At 44.1% G+C, this 18,843-nt stretch overlaps 1 protein-coding gene across 1 annotated transcript in view; it reads left to right on the top strand.

Annotated features, from left to right (window-relative positions):
* Positions 1–18,843, top strand: part of PLPPR5 (phospholipid phosphatase related 5) — a 321,333-nt gene that overhangs the window by 150,116 nt on the left and 152,374 nt on the right. The gene's annotated exons all lie outside the window — the stretch shown is intronic.

Here is an 18,843-nt window from a genome sequence, read left to right as displayed (position 1 = left end):
TATGGTGGAAAGGTTTTTGGCATTTCTCTATAGGATTATCTGCCAGGTAAAACTTTGGTTTTGAGTATTATTACAGCAACGAACAAAATTAAAGCGGTTGTCTTAGGAGAGTTTTTGGTGGCATAACCCTACAATAAAATTATAAAGGTGCCTTAAAAGCTCTACTTGGCATTCAGCGAAGGCTTGTAAAGTACATACTGAAGATAAGGCTGTAATATTTCACTCTCGTGTGGCTCACATGCATAGAAAATAAGATGAGATCTTTGGTAGGGCAGTTGACCAAATGTTCCTGGAAGTGCACATGAGTGGGGAGATCGTGTGTGGGGAGATCGTGTGTGGGGAGATCATGTGTGAGGAGATCGTGTGTGAGGAGATCGTGTGTGTGGAGATCGTGTGTGAGGGGATTGCATGTGCGGAGATCGTGTGTGGTTAGATCGTGTGTGCGGAGATCGTGTGTGCGGAGATCATGTGAGGGGAGATCGTGTGTGGGGAGATCGTGTGTGGGGAGATCGTGTGTGGGGAGATCATGTGTGGGGAGATCGTGTGTGGGGAGATTGTGTGTGGGGAGATCATGTGTGAGGAGATCGTGTGTGGGGAGATCATGTGTGTGGAGATCATGTGTGAGGGGATTGCATGTGCGGAGATTGTGTGTGGTTAGATCATTTGTACCACCCAGCTAGAGCAGAAGTAGAATATTAGTATACTTAAAATGTGCACAGTCTTTTCATTTAAAATAATATTAAATGTCAAACATTTTGGGGTCTCAAATTATGCTCTCATTATTAGAAATGAATGGACCTGTGGAAGTTCGCGTTCTAGTACCCAATCCAAACTTTATTCCAAAATTCTGTTTGGGTACCAGAACACCATCCAAATTTCAACCAGAACCCAAAACCTATTAAAAACAATGTGGACCCAAACTTTTGAGCTGGAAGATTCTCTCTCTCTCTCCTCCTGGACTTCCATCAAAGACCTGAACATTGCAAAGGACTTCCGGGAGAAGTCTGGCATTTAACATGGGACACTGACTGGTACAAACCCCAAACTTTTATGTTTGGAGTCACTCATCTCTACTCATTACGCTTTCAAAGTGCTTAATGACGATCCTATCTGTTTGCAACAGTAATCATAATATATCGAGCAGCGCACAGTAAACTCAACAATCATAAAACTCAGCAATGATAGCACAACTAGCTAATGTGATTAAATTTCCTCCGGTCTGCTACATCAGATTAGTGGTAATGTTTAGCTTCATATTTACTATGATGAGACTATACTGTCACAATCCAAATAGAGGACAGAGGGCACACCGCCTCCTGTTACATCCTTTGATACGTTATTGGCAGTTTTCCACAGTTTTAATATAATTTCATTAATATTATTACTAATAATCCTTATTTATCGATCCTCCCTGATTTGCTGCTTTTACAGTTCATCTTCAGTTCCTATACTTTCTGACATTGCTGCAATTTTGCCTCAAGCGCTCAATAAACAGTTGTAAGAGAGATGAAAGCAGAGGAATATTTGCAATGAGCAAATACATCTTATCCAACTATTTTATGCTCTCAGTGTCAAAACTCCAGCAAAGCAAAGCAACTACCTGCATTGATGACTGTATTCTTCTGCACATGAAATTTTACATAACCAATGAAGATAACAAATAGTGAAGAGCGAAAGTCCTGGGATAAGGTGTTATCTGCGCATGCTCGGGTGCTGACTGGGTGACTTCGGCATGCTCTAATAATATTTTGTGCCCCCGCGGCTGTATGTCTTGCGGCTGTTCTGTCCAGGCCTATTTCATGAGTTTTATTTCTTTTTAATTTTGTGGAAGCATGGGTAAAAAGCAGTGTCTGACTTTCATTTGTTCATTTTAATAATTTTTTTTTATTTATTATTACTTTTGTCACATTCAAGTTATTTCTGTGACCATTGTGGGTTTTTCTGTCATTAAACGAGGGGTACCAACAATTACGCATGTTAGGTGTCGAGTTCCCGCCGCTGCACAGGAGGAATCTTGAGCCACCTCCGCTGCGGTCTCCCACTCTTCTTCAGCTGCAGTGGAGCCTGCTCAGCGGAGACGTCAGTCCCAGTGTCTGGCTCAGTCAGATACTGTGCACTTGGTTACTGCTGATCTTTCAGGCTCAGCCATTGTAACCAGCACTGTTCAGCGACGAGCAGACACTCCTGGGACTAAGTCCTGCTTTTCCTCTACTGAGCATGCCCAAGAGATGACCTCTCATTGGAGGTCAGGGGTCACATGCTCAGGTCCTGTAGCAGCTCCTATTGGACCACTAGGAAGGTCCTGGAGAGCTTCCTCTATAAAAGGTTCTCATGGCCGCATGGCCATGTGCAAGTATAATTCAGTATTTGTGGATGTGTGGATGTATGCCTGTTCTGGTGAAAGCTCCGAATCATTCCCATCCCTAGAGTGGTTGAATGCTCGCGAGTATTTTAGCTGTCTAGCGCCAGATAGTGCCATCCAGCACCAGGCACAAAATATACTGCGTCTATCTTGCAGTGACCGCGGCTGCGGTACTGTACGCACTCTGTGCAGCTATCTTTAGCAGCTCCTGACAATCCATCAGTGTAGGGTGGGAACTCCCATTTGATCTCAGCATCTGACTCAGGGCATCATCAGGCACGGGCTCAAAAGCCACCGAGGGTCAGAGCGGGATCAACCACTAGTATAGTGGGGGTGAGATGCAGGGATCCCACTAGTATCCAAATGCTGCGCCCTGTGAATGCTAACAGGGCACAGTGTTATCTTTAATTCCGGTGACTCTGTGAAGCAACAGAGTTCGTTCCTAAACAGACCGGGTGACGGTACCCGTGTCTATTCAGGCGTAGTACCGCTATATAGTTCCGCAATTTACTAGCAGCAGGTTCCACTCCTGCACGGTGGACCCCGGGCTGTGAACGCACCTATACTATCTCTATATTTACTCGGTGCATTCCGCCAGCCTTAACAACGCATCTCTAAGCTGTGTGTACCAGAACATAAAATATTTACGGTACATTGTAGTTTAGATGTTATGCAAAAATGTGGTTGTGCCCCTTTTTCTAAGCCCAGACAATTTTTTAAAGCAAAGCTACTAGACTGGAGCTAAAAGTTGTAGAATTTTTTTGCAAATATTCCTTTCTCCAAATTTTGTTACTACTTGATGCCAGAAAACTGGCTTAAAGGGAAAAATACATTTCCCACCTGTCATGATTTACAACTGAGAAACCTAAAATTGTGAGTTTAGTAGTAATGATAAACCATGGAAGGTGCTTCCAAGATTTTTTTTACTACACAATGAACTCTGTAGAAACAAAACATGAAAAGTAATGGCAGAATTGCTGTTTTTTAAACATTTTACATCACTTTGAATTTCTTTTTATGTTTTGCCCTACATGATTTGGTAAAGTAAATGGTGTCATTCAGAACTACAACTAGTCTACCAAAGAGTCGTCCCCCTCATGTGGTTGCATTGATGGAAAAAAAAACCAATTGCTTTTAGAAGAAGGAGAGGAGAAAAGGGAAACATTGTCGGGATCTGAAGGGGTTAATGAGCATAGGCTGATTCACTGCAAGATCCAAAGAATTATTCCTTCTGTAAGTTTTGCTGTTGGGTCTTCCCAAAGAGCAGAGGACAGATGTAAACAGTGTTTGCCTCCCTTATGGCTTATTGAAACAAGCTTTACTGAATTAAATGTGGGATGAACGAGGATCAGGATGAACTTGACCTTGTTAGATATTGAGGAGCAGCTGAGACCTGCTGATATTGTGAAAAATAAAACAGTGATATTGAATAGGAGAAAATGATTTCTGCAAGTGTTTTTAATGATTTGCATCAGCTTGCTGAAACTGTGCTGCTTTTTTTTACTTTATTTGATAGTCATGACTAAAAGTGTTGGCACCCTTGAAATTGTTCCAGAAAATGAAGTATTTATCCCAGAAAAATAAAGCAATTATAAATGTTTTTTATACACACGTTAATTTCCTTTGTGTGTATTGGAATAACACAAAAAAAAAGAGTAGAAAAGGCAAATTGGGCATAATTTAACAGAAAAACCCCCAAATGGGCCTGACAAATTTGTTGGCAACTTTTCAAACTTATGGGTGAAAAACTTTTCAACTGTTTCAAGCATGCGATGCCATATTATAATTGGGCTTAAATGAGTTGCTGATCCTTGGCTGCTTTTTGTAGTGGGGGTTTGCCTAGGATCATCTATTCAGGGAGAGCAGATGACCAGTGGGGTGCCATTGCGCCCCCACTGGTCGTCGGTAGGGTTGAGCGACCTTTACTTTTATAGGATCGGGTCGGGTTTCACGAAACCCGACTTTTTCAAAAGTCGGGTCGAGTGAAATCGGCCGATCCTATAAAAAAGTCGGGGTCGGGGTCGGCCGAAACTCGAAACCCAATGCAGTGCATTGGGTTTCCAATGGTTCCCAGGGTCTGAAGGAGCGGAAACTCTCCTTCAGGCCCTGGGATCCATATTTAAGTGTAAAATAAAGAATTAAAATAAAAAATATCGCTATACTTACCCTCTGACGGGCCCTGGTACTAACCGGGAACCTTCCTTCCTTAGAATCAGCCTTCCAGGACCTTGCGGTGACGTCGCGGTGACGTCGCGGCTTGTGATTGGTCGTGCGGCCGCCCATGTGACCGCTCGCGCGACCAATCACAAGCCGCGACGTCACCGTGACGTCACCGAAGGTCCTGGAAGGGCTGATTCTTAGGAAGGAAGGCTGCCGGAAAGAAGCAGGGCGTGTCCGAGGGTGAGTATATACCTAATAGGAATATACTCACCCTCGGTTTCATTCCGGCAGCCTTCCTTCCTAAGAATCAGCCCTTCCAGGACCTTCGGTGACGTCACGGAGATGTCGCGGCTTGTGATTGGTCGCGCGGGCGGTCACATGGGGGCCGCCCGACCAATCACAAGCCGCGACGTCACCGTGACATCACTGCAAGGCCCTGGAAGGCTGATTCTAAGGAAGGAAGGTTCCCGGTTAGTACCAGGGCGCATCAGAGGGTAAGTATAGCGATATTTTTTATTTTAATTCTTTATTTTACACTTAAATCTGAATTCCGATACCAATTCCCGATATCTTAAACATATCGGGAATCGGTATCGGAATTCCGATTCCAGATTCAGAAGATCGCCGACCTCATGGCCGACCCCACACAGGGGTCGGGTCGGGTTTCATGAAACCCGACTTTGCCAAAAGTCGGCGACTTCTGAAAATAGTCGACCCATTTCGCTCAACCCTAGTCGTCGGCTCTCCCTGAATAGTCAATTGCAAATTAAAAGAAAGAACCTGAAAAAGTCCCTGGTGAAATCACAGTTTTTGGGTTATAGATAATTTAGTGACAAGTAATTTCTTTAGTGACAAAGGTTGAACTTGATGGACCTGTCTTTTTTCAACCCATGTGTTAGGGGTCGAGTTCCTGCCTCTGCACAGGTGGAATCTCGGGCCATCTCCGCTATGGTCTCCCATTCTTCTGCCGCAGTGGAGTCTGCTCAGCGGAGACATCGGTCCCAGCGTCTTGCTCAGTCTGACTCTGTGCAAAGGGTTACTGCTGCCTTTCCAGCTTCTTCCATTGTAGCCAGAACTGGGCAGCGGCGAGCAGACATTTTTGGGACTAAGTCCTGCTTTTCCCCTTCTGAGCATGACCAGGGTAAGATCTCTCGTTGGAGATCAAAGGTCACATGCTTAGATACTGCAGCTAATCCTATTGGTTCTCTAGGAAGGTCCTGAAGGTGCTCAACATCTGTGCCAGTCTCCCATTGGTCCTTCTGGGAAGGTCCTGTACTTGCTGCAGCTATAAAAGGTTCGCATGACCGCACGGTCATGCGCTAGTATCAATCCAAGTTATGTGCTTTGCGCCAGTGTGGTTATGTGTGATTGTATTCAGGGACCCGGCTGAAATAAGCCCCTAGAATACCGGCACCTCCGGTGAGGAGATTGTTTGTTTGCATAACCACTGACTGCTATCAGTTCGGCAGTTAGCTTGTGCTCCTGTGAGTCTAACAGGGTGCAGTGTGAAGTAAAAGAGCTAGCCTATACCGCCAAATAGTGCCACCATTCACTAGCAGCAGGTTCCTCCTGCACGGTGGACCCCAGGCTGCGAATGCACCAATAATAATAAACATCTATATTTACTCGGTGCATTCCGCTAGCCCTAACACCATGTAACTATGTAATGTGAAAGCTGGTAAAAATATAAGATCAAGGTCATATAATGGCAAAAAATATTGTTACTCCTCTAAAACACACAATGGACAGCTTATTCTGTAAAGTTACTTGAAATAATATGTACCCTTTAAAAAGGTATTTTTCAAGTTTGCAAATGATCTCCAATCAATGGATAGGGGGATAACTTCCTGATTGTCTGGCGTCCCACCATTCGGACCCCCACCGATCCTGAAAACTGGGGTTTTGAAGAGCTCTGTATTAATAGAGCAAAGAACAGTCATGTGCACTTTTTTCTTTCTTAACTCCTTAATCCCATATGACGTACTATCCCGTCGAGGTGGGGTGGGCCTTAATTCCCACCAACAGGATAGTACGTCATATGCGATCGGCCGCGCTCACGGGGTTAGAGCGGCTGGGTGTCAGCTGACTATCGCAGCTGACATCTGGCACTATGTGCCAGGAGCGGTCACGGACCGCCCCCGGCACATTAACCCCCGGCACACTGCAGTGTTCTGGCAGTATAGGGAAGCATCGCGCAGGGAGGGGGCTCCCTGCGGGCTTCCCTGAGACCCTCGGAGCAACGGGATGTGATCGCGTTGCTCCGAGTGTCTCTTACCTCCTCTTCCTGCAGGCCCCGGATCCAAAATGGCCGCGGGGCTGCATCCGGGTCCTGTAGTGAGGTGGCTTACCAAGCGCCTGCTCAGTGCAGGCGCTGGTAAGCCAGGAGCGCTGTAAGTCAGATCGCTGATCTGACAGAGTGCTGTGCAAACTGTCAGATCAGCGATCTGTGATTTCCCCCCCTGGTACAAAGTAAAAAAGTAAAAAAAAAATTTCCACATGTGTAAAAAAAAAAAAAAATTCCTAAATAAAGAAAAAAAATATATATATTATTCCCATAAATACACTCACTGGCCACTTTATTAGGTACACCTGTCCAACTTCTTGTTAACACTTAATTTCTAATCAGCCAATCACATGGCGGCAACTCAGTGCATTTAGGCATGTAGACATGGTCAAGACAATCTCCTGCAGTTCAAACCGAGCATCAGTATGGGGAAGAAAGGTGATTTGAGTGCCTTTGAACGTGGCATGGTTGTTGGTGCCAGAAGGGCTGGTCTGAGTATTTCAGAAACTGCTGATCTACTGGGATTTTCACGCACAACCATCTCTAGGGTTTACAGAGAATGGTCCGAAAAAGAAAAAAAATCCAGTGAGCGGCAGTTCTGTGGGCGGAAATACCTTGTTGATGCCAGAGGTCAGAGGAGAATGGGCAGACTGGTTCGAGCTGATAGAATGGCAACAGTGACTCAAATCGCCACCCGTTACATCCAAGGTAGGCCTAAGAGCATCTCTGAACGCACAGTGCGTCGAACTTTGAGGCAGATGGGCTACAGCAGCAGAAGACCACACTGGGTACCACTCCTTTCAGCTAAGAACAGGAAACTGAGGCTACAATTTGTACAAGCTCATCGAAATTGGACAGTAGAAGATTGGAAAAACGTTGCTTGGTCTGATGAGTCTCGATTTCTGCTGCGACATTCGGATGGTAGGGTCAGAATTTGGCATAAACAACATGAAAGCATGGATCCATCCTGCCTTGTATGGAGCATCTTTGGGATGTGCAGCCGACAAATCTGCGGCAACTGTGTGATGCCATCATGTCAATATGGACCAAAATCTCTGAGGAATGCTTCCAGCACCTTGTTGAATCTATGCCACGAAGAATTGAGGCAGTTCTGAAGGCAAAAGGGGGTCCAACCTGTTACTAGCATGGTGTACCTAATAAAGTGGCCGGTGAGTGTACATTTCTTTATCTAAATAAAAGTACACATATTTAGTATCGCCGCGTCCATAACGCCCCAACCTATAAAACTGTCCCCTTAACCCCTTAAGTGAACGCCGTAAAAAAAAATTTAAAAAAAAACGAGGCAGAAAACAACGCTTTATTATCATACCGCCAAACAAAAAGTGGAATAACACGCGATCAAAAAGACTGATATAAATTACCATGGTACCGCTGAAAACATCATCTTGTCCCGCAAAAAACGAGCTGCTATACAGCATCATCAGCAAAAAATTAAAAAGTTATAGTTTTCAGAATAAAGCGATGCCAAAATAATTATTTTTTCTATAAAATAGTTTTTATCGTATAAAAGCGCCAAAACATAAAAAAATGATATAAATGAGGTATCGCTGTAATCGTACTGACCTGAAGAATAAAACTGCTTTATCCATTTTACCAAATGCGGAATGGTATAAATGCCCCCCCAAAAGAAATTCATGAATAGCTAGTTTTTGGTCATTCTTCCTAACAAAAATCGGAATAAAAAGCGATCAAAAAATGTCATGTGCCCGAAAATGTTACCAATAAAAACGTCAACTCATCCCTCAAAAACAAGACCTCACATGACTCTGTAGACCAAAATATGGAAAAATTATAGGTCTCAAAATGTGGAGACGCAAAAACTTTTTTGCTATAAAAAGCGTCTTTTAGTGTGTGACGGCTGCCAATCATAAAAATCCACTATAAAAAACGCTATAAAAGTATATCAAACCCCCCTTCATCACCCCCTTAGTTATGGAAAAATAATAAAATTAAAAAATGTAATTATTTCCATTTTCCCATTAGGATTAGGGCTAGGGTTAGGGTTATAGCTAGGGCTAGGGTTAGGGCTAGAGTTAGGGCTAGGGTTAGGGTTAGGGCTAGGGTTATGGCTAGGGTTAGGGCTAGGGTTAGGGCTAGGGCTAGGGTTAGGGTTAGGGTTGGGGCTAGGGTTGGAGCTAAAGTTAGGGTTAGAGTTGGGGCAAAAGTTAGGGTTAGGGCTAAAGTTAGGGTTAGGGTTGGGGCTAAAGTTAGGGTTGGGGCTAAAGTTAGGGTTAGGGTTGGGGCTAAAGTTAGGGTCAGGGTTTGGATTACATTTACTGTTGGGATTAGGGTTGGGATTACAGTTAGGGGTGTGTCAGGGTTAAGGGTGTTGTTAGGGTTACCATTGGGATTAGGGTTAGGAGTGTGTTTGGATTAGGGTTTCAGTTAGAATTGGGGAGTTTCCACTGTTTAGGCACATCAGGGGCTCTCCAAACGTGTCCAAGTTCTCTTGTTACCCTTGGGAAAATAAAAATTTGGGGGGCTAAATATCATTTTTGTGGAAAAAAAAGATTTTTTATTTTCACGGCTCTGCGTTGTAAACTGTAGTGAAACACTTGGGGGTTCAAAGTTCTCACAACACATCTAGGTAAGTTCCTTGGGGGGTCTAGTTTCCAATATGGGGTCACTTGTGGGGGATTTCTACTGTTTAGGTGCATCAGGGGCTTTGCAAATGCAGCGCGACGCCTGCAGACCAATCCATCTAAGTCTGCATTCCAAATGGCGCTCCTTCCATTCCGAGCTCTGCCATGCACCCAAACGGTGGTTCCCCCCACATATGGGGTATCAGCGTACTCAGGACAAATTGGACAACAACTTTTGGGGTCGAATTTATCATGTTACCCTTGTGAAAATACAATACTGGGGGCTAAAAAATCTATTTTGTGAAAAAAAAAAATAATTTTTATTTTCACGGCTCTGCGTTATAAACTGTAGTGAAACACTTGGGGGTTCAAAGCTCTCAAAACACATCTAGATAAGTTCCTTAGAGGGTCTACTTTCCAAAATGGTGTCACTTGTGAGGGTTTTAATGTTTAGGCACATCAGGGGCTCTCCAAACTCGACATGGTGTCCCATCTCAATTCCAGTCAATTTTGCATTGAAAAGTCAAATGGCGCTCCTTCCCTTCCGAGCTCTGCCATGTGCCCAAACAGTGGTTTACCTCCACATATGGGTATCAGCGTACTCAGGACAAATTGTACAACAACTTTTGGGGTCCATTTTGTCCTGTTACCCTTGGTAAAATAAAACAAATTGGAGCTTAAATAAATTTTGTGTGAAAAAAAGTTAAATGTTCATTTTTATTTAAACATTCCAAAAATTCCTGTGAAACACCTGAAGGGTTAATAAACTTCTTGAATGTGGTTTTGAGCACCTTGAGGGGTGCAGTTTTTAGAATGGTGTCACACTTGGGTATTTTCTATCATATAGACCCCTCAAAATGACTTCAAATGAGATGTGGTCACTAAAAAAAATGGTGTTGTAAAAATGAGAAATTGCTGGTCAACTTTTAACCCTTATAACTCCCTAACTAAAAAAAAAATTTTGGTTCCAAAATTGTGCTGATGTAAAGTAGACATGTGGACAAAAATGGAAAATGTTACTTATTAAGTATTTTTTGTGACCTATGTCTGTGATTTAATTGCATAAAAAGTTGGAAAATTGTGAAATTTTCAAAATTTTTGCCAAATTTTGTTTTTTTCACAAATAAACGCAGGTAATATCAAAGAAATTTTACCACTATCATGAAGTACAATATGTCACGAGAAAACATTGTCAGAATCTCCAAGATCCGTTGAAGCATTCCAGAGTTATAACCTCATAAAGGGACAGTGGTCAGAATTGTAAAAATCAGCCCGGTCATTAATGTGCAAACCACCCTCGGGGCTTAAGGGGTTAATAGGACAGGTGGGGATAGCCAAGTGGAGCGTCCCCTCGTTAAGGGCAATGGGGTACTCGGTACCGGGTCCCTCTCGGTTTCTGAGGAATGTCACGGTGGCCCGACCCGGTCCGTGGTCCTTTGAGTGGCGCCCAATTAAAAGGGTGAAGTTTGTCTGTTGTTTGTGACGCCACCTGTGGTACTCGGTCAGGGTGACCGATGCTGCTAGGGGTCCGCTGGGGGTGATGGAGTGGCAGCTAGATGGTATACCTTCCCACAGGTGAAGTATGTCCCCCGGGCTTCCTAGATGTGTAGGTGGTGATGGTGGACAATGTAAGGCGCAATGAATAACAAGGACACAAAGGTTGCAGTCTCTTTACCTTTTACTGAAGATTTCATCGTCCACAGTCCAGAGTACCATTCACAGGGCAGGCAGAGACCAGCTGGTCCGAAGGCATATCCAGAGTTCTCTTAACCAGGTGGAAATCAGTAGCCTTCCTAGTAGCACCTGGGTGTTGTAGTACTTCCCTGCTAAGCACCACGGGATAGTCCTCACAACTTTCGTGGATGTTTCTGATGTTCTCTCTCTCTGTCCCACAGATGGTATGGATAGGATGAACCCGTATGACTGGGATGGCCTGAGGCTTGTTTATAGGGACCCTAGAGATGCCCCGACCCCCACAATTTGCCACCGTGTCTTCTTAGGTATTTAGGTCAGGCAGCCAACTTGGAATTGACTGTCCTGCCGGTCTCTGAAGTAATGCATAGAGTCAATTACTCCCTCGATGTTCCGGCCACTGGCTACGTGCCTCAGAAGGAGGCTGCCGATCTCGGGGCAGAACTCCTCCCGGTATTATCTCCTTGTGCTGTGACTTTGCTTCTCACTCTCTACAATACACTTCTCTTTGTGTCATTTCTTAGAATACTGCCGCACGTGGGGCAGGTGCAGCTCCGTAGCTTTCTATCTCGTGCTAGGCCTCTGCCAGGATGCCACCCCTGTCAGGGACCCTCTGTCTGCAGCTCAGATGTTCCTCCTTTCCCCCTGTCTGCCTGACAGGTGTTGCCTGGGCAAAGCCCAGCCAGCTTCTCTCTAACTTTCTATCCAATCCACCAGTTTTACCCTTCTGTGAGGAGTACCCTACTAGATAGGAGCATGGCTCCCCCTGGTAGACTGGAGTGTGAAATATGTTGTGATGCCGTGATACCTGGAAAGATTAACTCCTTTAGTGCCATCAGACGTAATATCACTCCTCCTGGTGGAAGAATGACATTACTGCAGCAACTAGGACTCTGGGGAGCTGCACAAGCACTCCCATGAGAATGAATAGGGCAGGAATGCACAAGATCAACCACCTTCCCATTCACACAGGGCTCTTCAGATCCCCAGTTCTCAGGATCGGTGGGAGATCTAGCAGTCAAACACCTTGTGATTAGGAAGTTATCCGCTCTTCCATGGATAGGGAAAAACTTCCAAACTTTGGATTACTCCTTTAATTGAATTGGGGGTCAATTCTCCTGAAAACCGATGGCTCGTTTGTCCCATAATGCTTTTTGGTAGACCCTTGATTTCTTATATAAAAAAGAAGTCTTGACCTGACCGTTTATAATATTTGAGTTATCAGTTTTGCATTAAAAAAGTAGCAGAGCCATCTGCAGAATTGGAAGCGACACTGAAATATTCATGAATGTCTGTAATAAGCTGAAAACACACATTTTCTAGTAAAGTTACTTTTAACATTATGCTTCACTGTTGGTTAACTAAAAAAACTTTTATCTCACATCTCCCCAATACACAGTCCATTTGTGAATAATGGTACATTCAGTCTTGTAATGAAATTCACTTCAAGATAGCCCAGTCAGTAATTTAAGTAAATTGCAGCTATGCAGTAAACTTTTATGTTGTAGTGCCATCAGATTTTCCTTCCAGAGTGGAGTCTGCAGTGTTTGCAGCCCGCACTGCTGGCATTTCTCTCCAATTAGCAGATTCACACTCTGATGGCTTGTGCCAAATTTAATGTTCAATTTCAAAAAGTGCGTAGCTCGTGAAAGTGAGAGGTTTGAATGACAGGATTCTAAATTAAGTGACAGCGCTGACTTCCAGCAAATGGAACAGAATATTCCATATGCTTTTATACTCTCAATATGATACCACAGGGAAAGAAGACACTTTAACTATTTCAGTAAAAAAAATTTAGATGTCAGTATTTTGTCCCTATCTATTTCAAATATTATTATTATTACTAGATGGAGGCCCGATGCTATCGCATCGGGAGGGTGATGACGTCCTGATGGGGGCAGCCTTTGCAGCACTGAGATTCTCTTATCCCCAAGCCCCATATAATGCTGCATAAAGGTTGATTATGGCCCCATAAGATGTTGCATATAAAATAGGCCCCATATAAGGCTGCATAATGGTTGATTATGGCCCCATAAGATGCTCCATAGAAAATGTGCCCCATATAATGCTGCAGAAAGATTGATTATGGCCCCATAAGATGCTCCATAGAAAATGTGCCCCATGTAATGCTGCATAAAGGTTGATTATGGCCCCATAAGATGTTGCATAGAAAATAGGCCCCATATAATGCTGCATAATGGTTGATTATGGCCCCATAAGATGCTCCATAGAAAATGTGCCCCATATAATGCTGCATAAAGATTGATTATGACCCCATAAGATGCTCCATAGAAAATGTGCCCCATATAATGAGGCAAAAAGCTTGATTATGGCCCCATAAGATGCTCCATAGAAAATGTGCCCCATATAATGCTGCATAAAGGTTGATTATGGTCCCATAAGATGCTGCATAGAAAATAGGCCCCATATAATGTTGCATAATGGTTGATTATGGCCCCATAAGATGCTCCATAGAAACTTGTGCCCCATATGCTGCTGCTGCGATTAAAAAAAATGATATACTCACCTCTTGTCCTGAGCAGGTCACCAGCACTTGTGATATTCACCTGTCCCTGTTCCACTGCCGGGCACCGATCCATCTTCTGCGTCCTCTGCAGTGACTGTTCAGGCAGAGGGCGGCACGCACACTTAACACGTCATCGTGCCCTCTGTCCTGAATGTCACAGCCAGAGGACGCGGAAGTTGGAGCAGCGCGCTGCAATGGAACGGGGACAGGTGAATATGGGAATGCTCCCCCTCCCCCGTTATACTCCCTCCCCCTGCTCCTGGCGCGGTCCCTGGCAGCTTCTCACTGACAGATGGTCTCCGGGAGCCAGCAGCTTCTTCCTATGTTCAGTGGTCACATAATACCGCGGAACACAGGAAGAAGTTGCGGTCGCCGGAGAAGCAGGTACATGCAGGGACGTGGCAGGAGAAGGTAAGTATAATGGACCTCCCCCGCTGACCCGGAAGGTCCAGCGATGACCCGCTGGTGGTACTGTGCAAGGGCCTAGTACCACCAGCGGGTGACTTATTGGAATACCCATCACTTGGGTATTCCAATATGGCGGTCAGCGTACTTCCGATGCGGTGCGGTGGATTGTGGGATTCAAAGATGTCCAGACGGAAGTGGATGACAGACAATTTAAGGCAATTACATATATATAATATTATTATTATTATTAAGAAACTAACTAGACAAAAAAGGAAAACTTCATGTATTAAGTACGAGTGCAGAGGTAATTATACAGCAGATTTCTGTATCCCTCAAATAATGTGCTCAACAGCATATATAAATATAAAATAAAAAATATGCAAAACTAAGTGATATATTAAGGTCCACATGAAGAACTGTATGCCAGGTACCTCACTACCCCAGATAGTGTCCCATAGTATAGAATTAATAAAGTGCTAGTGCAATTGAAACAATTGTAGTTTCTAATTCCATGTATTTCTGTAGCTCTTCACATTCACAGGTGGTCTTTGGCCCTTGGACAACACTTCTCATATTTTTTTCACTCCTTTGTAAGTTTTGAAACAATAAGGTTGCGAAGGCCATGAGACAGCTCACTGGTTTTACCCATCATGAGATGCTTCTTGTGTGGCACATTGGTATTGATACACCTTTTTATAGGCCATCAGTTCAATCAGTTGATATTATTTTTCACCAAGTGGGGGAATTGCTTTCTAATTACTGATAGATTTCAGCTTGTGTCAGTACTTACCGTGTTTTTTTGCACCTCTCTTTCTTCATGTGTTCAATACTTTTTCCCTATGTAATTTCACATTATTGCACATAACTTAATTTACAGATATCTATGGTTTGATTTCTTTTCCTGTGTGGAATGGTTGGGTTGCTACCGACATCTGGTAAGAATTTCATGTCAAAAACACCTTTAGAAATATATTTACTTTGAAAATTTGTGACGTGTGAAATACTACTTCCCCTTTTAAAAATGTATAACATCTTTTACTATTTTTGCCGCAGAAAATCTCTTTTTACTACAAACTTTTTTTTGGGGGGGTCTTCTGATAGCCAAAACGTTTTCAGTTTATAAGGTTGCATGAACACTTGTCTTTTTTGTAACGAGCTGTTATTTTTATTGGTGTCATGCAATTTTTTAATTACTTTTTTATTTTATATTTTGACATGCGGAATAAGCATAGAATGCAATTCTTGCATTGTTTTTAATGTTTTGTTTTCTTTGGCAATGTTCACCATTCTAGAAAAATAATGAAACAGATAGATATATAGTATGGGTTGTTGAGGACACGATGATGCCAAATATGTTTGATATTTTTAGGGCACTTGCTTATTTTCCAACATAAACCATCTTCCATTGATTAAACGGAGATTTTTTTTTTACTTTTTTTTCCATCGAAGATATTTTTACTTTTTTTGAATTTACAATACTCATTTGATCACAAAGGTTATAGACTATCAAATTACATCACATCATTACAATCCTTTCCTCACATTGGTTATACACTATCCTATGTATGTAATACTGTCCATTGTGTAACCTGTCAGTGTTTGACTGTTAGCTCACCGGAGTCCTGCAGGATTTAATAGGCTGAGAAATATAGTAGACACGAAAGCCATTTTTAGGCCTCTGGCTGCCATTGCAACCCATCAGAACCCCGCAATCGTGCTGCAGGGGTACCAATGGGCTGACAGACATTTTTCTTCTATTAAATTAATTACATGCCTGGTCAGTAGCGACCATAGCATGTAAAGACTTAACCACCTGAGATTGCACATTGCTGCGATCCCTGCTGTAGAAGGAACTTTGCCCGCTCCATCCTTGTTCCATACATATACGGCATCATGCACTAAATAGCATATCACCACGCTTTACATTTATAGCAGGGTGTGTGGATGGGTTAAGGCAGTGTTCCCCAAGTCCGGTCCTCAAGAGCCACCAACAGGTCATGTTTTCAGTATTTCCTTAGTATTGCACAGGTGATAATTGCATCACCTGCACAGGCAATAATTCCATCACCTGTGCAATACTAAGGAAATCCTGAAAATATGACCTGTTGGTGGCTCTTGAGGACCGGACTTGGGGAACACTGGGTTAAGGGCTGTCTATTTTCAAATTATTTTTATCAACTGTTACTCTTACGCTGAAGAATTAAATAAGATTAAAGTTCACACTTGGTAACTGTGAAAAGATTGGTTTGCTTCACTTTCACGGCAGGGAAGCAGAATAAAGCAGTGGAAAGGGAAGATCATGAAAGGGAAGCAGCTCAAACTGAGAAATAAGTTTTATAAGGAGATGCTCAAATTAGGATGATTTTTCTTAATGAGACTTCATCTGTATTGATGTTTTATTAAAGGGCCACTGTCACCCCCTCCAGCCGTTATGAACTAAAAGAGCCACCTTGTGCAGCAGTAATGCTGCAGTCTAACAAGGTGGCTCTTTTAGTTTTTGATTAAGTTATTACCTCAATAAAGCGTTTTGAAAATTGTCCACAAAGACCAGATATTGTACCTGGAGGCGGTCCGAATCGTCCTCTATGAATCTCCCAACGGCCGTCACTCTTCTCTTCAGGGGCGATGGTCGCCGCCCCCTTCGCACTTTTTCTTCTTAAATCCGGCGCCTGCGCTGTGCGTGCCTGCCTGGGGCCTGCGCAGTCTTCATTGTCGGTCATAGCGCAGATCCAGGGCTCCTGACAGCGGCGGCAGCAGCGGAGCTGTTACCCCAGTGGTGGCCGCTGTCTTCAGGCTCCTCCGGGCGCGGTGCGGTGTTATCCAGCGCTGTACGGTGTTATCCAGCACTGTAAGGCTATGTTCACACGTTCAGGATTTCCATCCTTTTTTTTTCCTGACTGAAACTGCAGGTCTCTGCAGAAAACGCAGGTGCGTTTTTTGGTGCGTTTTTGGTGCGTTTTTGGTGCGTTTTTTGGTGCGTTTTTTAGTGCGTTTTTTGATGCAGTTTTGTCTGCAGATTGTCTGTGTTTGACAGAAATAAAGTTTACTGCAGTGGGGGGAAAAAAAAATGATGTCATTTCCTTGTCCAACCCTTTTCTTCTTCCATCCTCCATTTTGGGACTAAACACCAAAATGAGTGGACGTGTTTTGAATGACAGCGCTCCGCGTTTTGCGCCGCATGCGTCACTGCAGCGCACGCATCCGGGCGCAGAGGACGCAGCAAGTTGCATTTTTGCTGCGTCCAAAATCAATCAAAAAAAGGACGCATGCGGCGCAAAACGCAGCGTTGTGCATGCGTTTTGCTGCGTTTTACTTTGCGTTGTGTGTTGCGGCGCCGACGCTGCGGCGCACAACGCAAATGTGAACATAGCCTAAGTGCCACGTATTTCAGTGCCACGTGCCACGTATTTAAGTGCCACGTGCCACGTATTTCAGTGCCACGTATCACGTATTTAAGTGCCACGTGCCACGTATTTAAGTGCCACGTGCCACGTATTTCAGTGCCACGTATCATGTATTTAAGTGCCACGTGCCACGTATTTCAGTGCCACGTGCCACGTATTTAAGTGCCACGTGCCACGTATTTAAGTGCCACGTGCCACGTATTTCAGTGCCACGTATCACGTATTTAAGTGCCACGTGCCACGTATTTAAGTGCCACGTGCCACGTATTTCAGTGCCACGTATCACGTATTTAAGTGCCACGTGCCACGTATTTCAGTGCCACGTATCACGTATTTAAGTGCCACGTGCCACGTATTTCAGTGCCACGTATTTAAGTGCCACGTATTTAAGTGCCACGTGCCACGTATTTAAGTGCCACGTGCCACGTATTTCAGTGCCACGTGCCACGTATTTAAGTGCCACGTATTTAAGTGCCACGTGCCACGTATTTAAGTGCCACGTGCCACGTATTTCAGTGCCACGTGCCACGTATTTAAGTGCCACGTATTTAAGTGCCACGTGCCACGTATTTAAGTGCCACGTATTTAAGTGCCACGTATTTAAGTGCCACGTGCCACGTATTTAAGTGCCACGTGCCACGTATTTCAGTGCCACGTATCACGTATTTAAGTGCCACGTGCCACGTATTTAAGTGCCACGTGCCACGTATGTAAGTGCCACGTATCACGTATTTAAGTGACACGTGTCACGTATTTAAGTATCCACGTATCCCACGAAGATTTTCCATGGAGAACAGACACATCCAGAGATATGTCTGCTCTCCACGGATGCAGCAACACACTGACAGGAGCCATAGTTCCTGTCGGTGTGTCACTGCGCATGCGCGAGCGAGTTTACCGGCGGTCATTGACCCCGGCACTCTCGCTTAACGGCAGTGCTGCGTGGGAAAGTTCAACGCAGCTGTACTGCTGTTAACCGAGACGCCGGAGCCATTGAACTCCGGAACAGTACGCGATACACTGCTAGGAGCTTCGCTCCTGGCAGTGTATCGCCGGAGAGCAGGGGATCGGCGTGGGACACTCGTTTTATGGATTCTGCGGACAGGGAGTATGAATTTGGTTTATTATTTTTGGATTTTTTCCTGGAGGATCGAGGGCTTCGCCTACAAGTGTGCTGTTGGTGAGTATATACTCTGTGTTATGTGTTGTATGTACTGTACTGTGTGTCATGTATGTGTATTGTGTGTAGGTGTTTGGTGTAAACTTTACTATTGTGCTAAGTCGCCGGACACAGGGACAACTCTCCCATCCTAATACCGGATGGGAGTAGTAGTCCCATACGGCGACTTAGCACAATGGTGGCACTAGCGTCGCATGGGGACACACGCACGCACACACACACA

The sequence above is a fragment of the Ranitomeya variabilis genome, chromosome 8 (genome assembly GCF_051348905.1).
Source record: "Ranitomeya variabilis isolate aRanVar5 chromosome 8, aRanVar5.hap1, whole genome shotgun sequence".
Classification (NCBI taxonomy): domain Eukaryota; kingdom Metazoa; phylum Chordata; class Amphibia; order Anura; family Dendrobatidae; genus Ranitomeya; species Ranitomeya variabilis.
Note: the sequence above shows the minus strand (reverse complement) of the source record. Positions and strands in the feature narration are given on the sequence as shown.